Source organism: Vipera berus (genome assembly GCF_964194415.1).
Source record: "Vipera berus genome assembly, chromosome: 14".
NCBI lineage: Eukaryota > Metazoa > Chordata > Lepidosauria > Squamata > Viperidae > Vipera > Vipera berus.
Window position 1 is genome coordinate 11,118,885 of NC_138217.1, and position 6,053 is coordinate 11,124,937.

Genomic DNA, 6,053 nt, shown 5'->3' on the forward strand with positions numbered 1-6,053 from the left:
CATTAACCAAATCTGCAGGTGTTAAATGAATCCAGCTTCATCCCTCATTGACTTTGTTTCTTGGAATCCATTGGGGAGGGTTACAAATGGTGATCACGTGATCCTGGGAGATTGCACGTGTCCTAAATCCATGCCGGTTGCTTTGTGTCTGAATTTTGATCACGTGACTGAAGGACGCTGTAATTGTCATAAGTGTAGGGACTGGTCCTAAGTTACTGTTTTTGAGGACTGTTGTATCTTTGTCGAACAGTTGCTCAAGGAATAGCCATAAGTCAAAAGGCTCCCTGTATACTGATCCCAGGTCCGGATCTGAAGACCACGATTACACAACGAGATTCATTAGCCACAATCCGGTAGCATATTCCATCTAGATTCTGATTTTTTTTAATCTGAGGATTAAAAGCTCAATACCGCTTGGATAAAAAGAAAGAAAGGGATTATTCTTAACTCATCTTTGGATCAGAGGGCAAAATTGGAAAGATCTAATAAATGGGGTCTCCGAGCTTCTTAAGGAAGGCAGCTTGGTGGCACCCAACGCGTGTGACCGGGGTTTGAGCTCTTTCACTTCTGCAAGCAACGGATGGAATGATGCTCTTGTATTCGCCCCATGGACCAGCAAACTGGGGCATCTCTAGCTGGGTGGCTTAGCTGACTCACAGGATTTGGGTGGCCTTCCATTCTTTATGAAACAGGTGGCTTGCCAACAACGTCATCCTGCGGGGTTAAGCAGGCCTTTTCAAACAAAGTCTCTCTTACAGCCTCGAGTTAGGGTGGGGACAGAGAGGATTACATCCCACAGGTCTCCAAAGCAAACTTGTTCTAACTAAGCAACGAAGGCACATTTGGCAAAACGTGTCTCCTGATGGCTCCGATCTCCACGTTCTTTGGCGTCACCTGCTATATGGAGCCCAAGATAGGAACGTGAGGGAATTCGAGAGCAGTGACCACAAAGAAATGGACCTCCTGAATCAGGTGCCTCCCCCAAAGACCCACCAGTCCCTTTCCTCCTCCTCTGCAAAGCCCACTCTCTTCTAGCACTGATGACATTACCTAGTTACCCTGTGTATTTGAGGGGCTGTCACAGAGAAGAGGGGGTTCTCCAGAGCACCTGAGGACAGGACAGGAAGTAATAGGCGGACAATCATCAAGGAGAGACCCAACCTAGAACTACAGGTGGTATTTCCTGACAATGAGAACAATAAACCAGTGGAACGGCTTGCCTTCGGAAGTTGTGGGTGCTCCATCACTGGATGCTTTCAAAAAGAAACCGGACAGCCATTTGTCCAGAACGGTGCAAGGTGTCCTACTCTGGGTAGAGAGTTGGACTTGAACCACGGCTCTCAACCTGGGGTCCACGGACCCCATGATGTCATCAGAGGGGGGGTCTGCGAAGGCTTGAAGAAATGTTACGATTTAAATCTCGAGTCTTGGAGGACCGTGGCCACAAAAATGGATTGAAAGGCGGTCCGTGGTGAAGAAAAGGTTGAAAACCGCTGGGCTAGAAGATCTCTAAGGTCCTTCCTGCCCTATGACTCTAGGTTCTATGCTGTCTGGGAGAGCGGAACAAGAATTGCCACTTCCTGGAACTGCAGGAAAGATGAAAGGCTATTCTGTTGCTTAAAGATTTGAATCTCTCAAAGATTTTCCCTGCTGATCACTGCTTCGCTTTGCCCCGCATGCTCCATTCCACTCTGAAGCCGTTACAGCATATATATATATATATATATATATATATATATATATATATATATATATATATATATATATATATATATGTAAAATAGCCACTGAGCCAACTACATTACATTTTATGGTTTCGTAGCAATTACGCTGCATTTTATGGTGTCATAACATATTACTTTTTATGGCTTAATATTGGCGTTAGTACTGAGACAGAGATGCACAGAATTTTAAGGAGGGAGGTCTCTACGTGGAATGGGAAAAAAATGTTTTCAGAGGGGTGGGAGGACTGGAAAGGACAAGGCAGCTGAGAGAGCAGGAATTCACTTGCAGGAATTCACTTAATCAAGATTAATCTCTGCTAACTTTCAACGGACTTTTGCTGATCAGGACTGAACCGAACTAAGGAGACTTTTTAAAAATCGGTTTATAAATAAGGAAGGAGATATAGGAAGGAGGCATTGTATGTTGTGTTTGAAGAGGAGTCCGTCATAAATATGAGTCAGTTGCCAAGCATCTGAATTTCGACCAGGTGGCCTTGGGGATGCTGCAGCCGTCGCACGGGTGACAATGGTCGTAAGTCATAATTGCCGCTGCAATTTTGAACGATTAGTAAGTGAACTGCTGTAAGTCGAGGACTGCCTGCACAATCGCCACATTTGAAACCAGCCAAACAAGTTCTCTTCCTTGCCGCCCCCTTCATCTCGGTCTCCCTGGCCTGCTCTCTCTTCTCTCAGGCATGCAATTTGATTAATCCAGGAAGATTAACCTCTCTTTAACTTCTTGATTAGCTGCATTTTAAAATTCCATTTGTTTTCCCTTTTCATCAGGAGAGACTAATTTGCATTGATAAAGAAAGTCTGCAATCTTTTGAAAATCAGTACAAAACCCGTGCTTGGAATCTCAAGGACTTCTCACGGAAAACTTTACTGTGTGTGTGTTTGTGTGTGTGTGTGTGTGTGTGTCGGGGGGGGGGTGACACTTACATTTAGACACGTGGACCCACATAGACACAAAGGCATGGCTGGAGGGGGGCGTACACTGGGATGGAGGATTAAATGATCAGCATTGATGTGGGCCAGATTATTTCCTCAGCTGGAGCAAAAACAAGCCACGGAGTCCTCATTAATAATTATCCGCAACCCTTCAACAGCTTATCATGTCACAATCCCTCATTGTCCCCCCCAAAGGTTTAAAAACCCCATCCTGAGTGACAGTTAATCTAATTCACTAAAGAATTGCTGAAAACTCCCTCGCTTGTTTATTTTTTCTGTGTTTATTCTGACGGAGACTCTCTTTTAGTGTAGGTTTCAAGGCAGCAGGTAGAGTTCAGGAGACTGGGAGTTGTAGTCCTGAGTTAAGGCATGGGGCAGTCACAAAGCCGCTACATGACCTTGGGCCTGTCTGTATGTCCAGTCTCTTCTTAAAAATTTCCAGTGTTGGAGCATTCACCGCTTCTGGAGGCAGGTGGTTCCACTGGTTAATTGTTCTCACTGTCAGGAAGTTTCTCCTTAGTTCTAGGTTGTGTCCCTCCTTGATTAGTTTCCATCCGTTGCTTCTTGTCCGGCCTTCAGGTGCTTTGGAGAATAACAGACCCTTGCGGGGGGGGGGTCTTCTAGTCCAAACCCCTGCTCAAGCAGGAGACCCAGTACCATCCCAGGCAAATGGCTGTCCAGTCTCTTCTGAAAAACCTCCAGTGATGGAGCACCCACAAGGTCTGGAGGCAAGTCATTCCATTGATTAATTGTCCTCGCTGTCAGGAAGTTTCCCCTTAATTCCAGGCTGCTTTTCTCCTTGATCAGTCGCCATCCATTGCTTCTTGTCCTGCCTTCAGGTGCTTTGGAAAATAGGTGGAACCCCTCTTCTTTGTGGTTCTTTGTGGAACAACAACAACAAAAAATCTATTGCGTCAGTAGCAACCTGGACAAGAAGAAGCTTGTGTATTTTTTTCCCCCATCCTTGTTCTTTCCTTCATCCATGCAATGAATCCTTCCTCGCCAGCCAAGAAAATTACCCAACTTTGATGCTGGAGGAACAAGAAAGACAACAATGCAACACAAGGTTGGATCTGCGTCTAGCTCCTGAGAATTATGCATTGGCAGCCACATCTGAAATTAGCCGCAACTGAATCACAGAGAAGGTTGAATGCCACCCAGTTGCGCCTCAGTTTTTAAGTATCCTGTTCCCCGGGGCAAAATGGATGCTCTGACGCAGGAAGGAAGGTTCCCACGTCATCTCTTCAGCTGCCATGGAGACGGGGCAACAAACTCAGAAGTTGGCTTGGAGGCTTCCCGAAAGGCAGGGATGGCCATGCACGCTCCCCACAACGGGGGAGTGCTGCCACACGACACCAACGGCAATTACATGCAGTGAGTCAACCTTAAGATGTAACATTTAATTATTAAAATGATGAATGAAGCAAAGAGTGACAATTAGATGGGAGCAGGCACAGGTGATTCATTCGTTCATTCATTCCTTTCTAGTCCAGCTCAGTCAGTGACTCTGAGCGGCTTACAATTATACACATCTGGAAATGGGGCCCTTCACATTATATCCAGTGTATGATGTAATGCAATTATTAAAAAATGACTTGTTCCTTTTTTTAAAAGCGTATTTATTGCTACGATTCGATGGCTCGCCTAGCCAGCGTTTTCCTATTGCCGTATCGCTGCTTCTCATTCATTCATAGAGATGGAAGGGGTTCAGGAGGCCATCAGGTCCAACCCCCTGCTCAGGGCAGGATTGCAAATTAATCTCTACCAATGGCTGTCCAGACTCTACTCGAACGCCACCAGGGAAGATGTCTGGACCTCAACTCCCAGAATTCCCCAGCCAGGATTTTTTTTTTTTTTAAGACGGGTGGACTTCAACTCCCAGAAGTCCCATGCTGGCTGGGGAATTCGGGGAGCTGTAGTCCAAACTTCTTAAAAGTTTGAAAAAACACTTTAACTTCTTCTCTCCCCCCTCCCCCGTAAGACGAGTTAAAAAAATGCAGTCCAACAGGTGGGGAACAGAGAGACCGGATATCCCTCTTTTTTTTAATTGGGCAAAATATAAAGGTCGTTGCAAAAAAGAAAAAAAAAACCAAGCAGATTCATGCATTCATTCATGCAAAAGCCCTAATAAGCAGGCATATACATAGAATGAAGGCTATGGCTAAGCACATTGATTTGTGCTTTAAATTGTAAGCCGCCCTGAGTCTTCGGAGAAGGGCGGGATATAAATGGGATTAAAATAAAAAAATAAAAATAAAAAAATGCATTCATTCATTCCTTTGTTGTTGTTTTTTTTAAAAAGGGCAAGCAGTCCGGGCGGAAGCAGCTTCAGCAGCTGCTACGGACAGCGCCGAGGGACATACCAGCCCGCGCGCTTGCTAGTTGCGGTTGCCAAGGGCAACAGGAGACGCCATCTCCTCTCTTCCCCCGTCTTCCTTCCAAAGCCGTTGGCCTTGGGAGGGGGCAAGTTAAAGACGGGGGGAGCGGGGGCGGAGTGTCTCCAAATTGGGGGGAGGGGGAGGCTGGAAAATGTCTTTCTTTAATGGAAGCGCCCCCCCTCCCCCAGGCTTAGGCTTATAATGCATTAGGGGAAGTTAGAGAGAGAAGGAAGCATTTATAAAGGGGAGGGGGCTGGAGGGAAAAGAGCCCCCAGGTCATTGGCCTTGAATGGCTTTGGAGTGAGTGGCAGCTCAGGGAAGAGGCCTTGGGGTCTTTGTTTTCTAGAGAGACTCTAAAGGACCTCTTAGGGACTAGTAGCTTGAAAATAAAAATCGGGGAGAGGAGCAAAAGCCAACCAACCTACAGTAATCGTGGCTGCAGGTTTTGGCTGTGAAAACAGGATCTGATAGGAAGGCAGAGTAGTCTTAGGGACTAGGAACTTGGTAGGAGGAAGGAGAAAGAAAGGAAGGGGAGAGGGAGATAGGCATAAGGGCGTGAATGTCGCAGACTTGGAAGCACAGCCGTGGTAGGGAAATTCAGAGAGCTGGCTCCACATTCGATCCAAACTGAGTTTAGATCTCAGTGAAGGTCTCTCATCGCGGCTTATTGGAAAGCCTGGTTTTAATTTCTGGAGCTTTGCAGAGCCCCCAAAGGGAAAGGGGCTGCTAAGCTTGCTTTGTCTCACGGGTTAGCAGTCCCTCTGCCTGAGCTTAGCAGCTTTACTCCCCCTGGGAGGCCAATCAGGAATCCTGGCTTGGATCCCGACAGCCCAACATGCTTGGAGCAATCGTGGTTTGCTTTGATGGGCAAAAAATCCCCGATTGCCCAAGACAGTGAATCCAAAGAAAGTACTTGCTTGTAGAGTAGTTTGTTAGAAGGACTTGACTCGAGAAATCAATAGCCTATTGATCAATTGATTACTTGGGTTTCTTCTTGGAA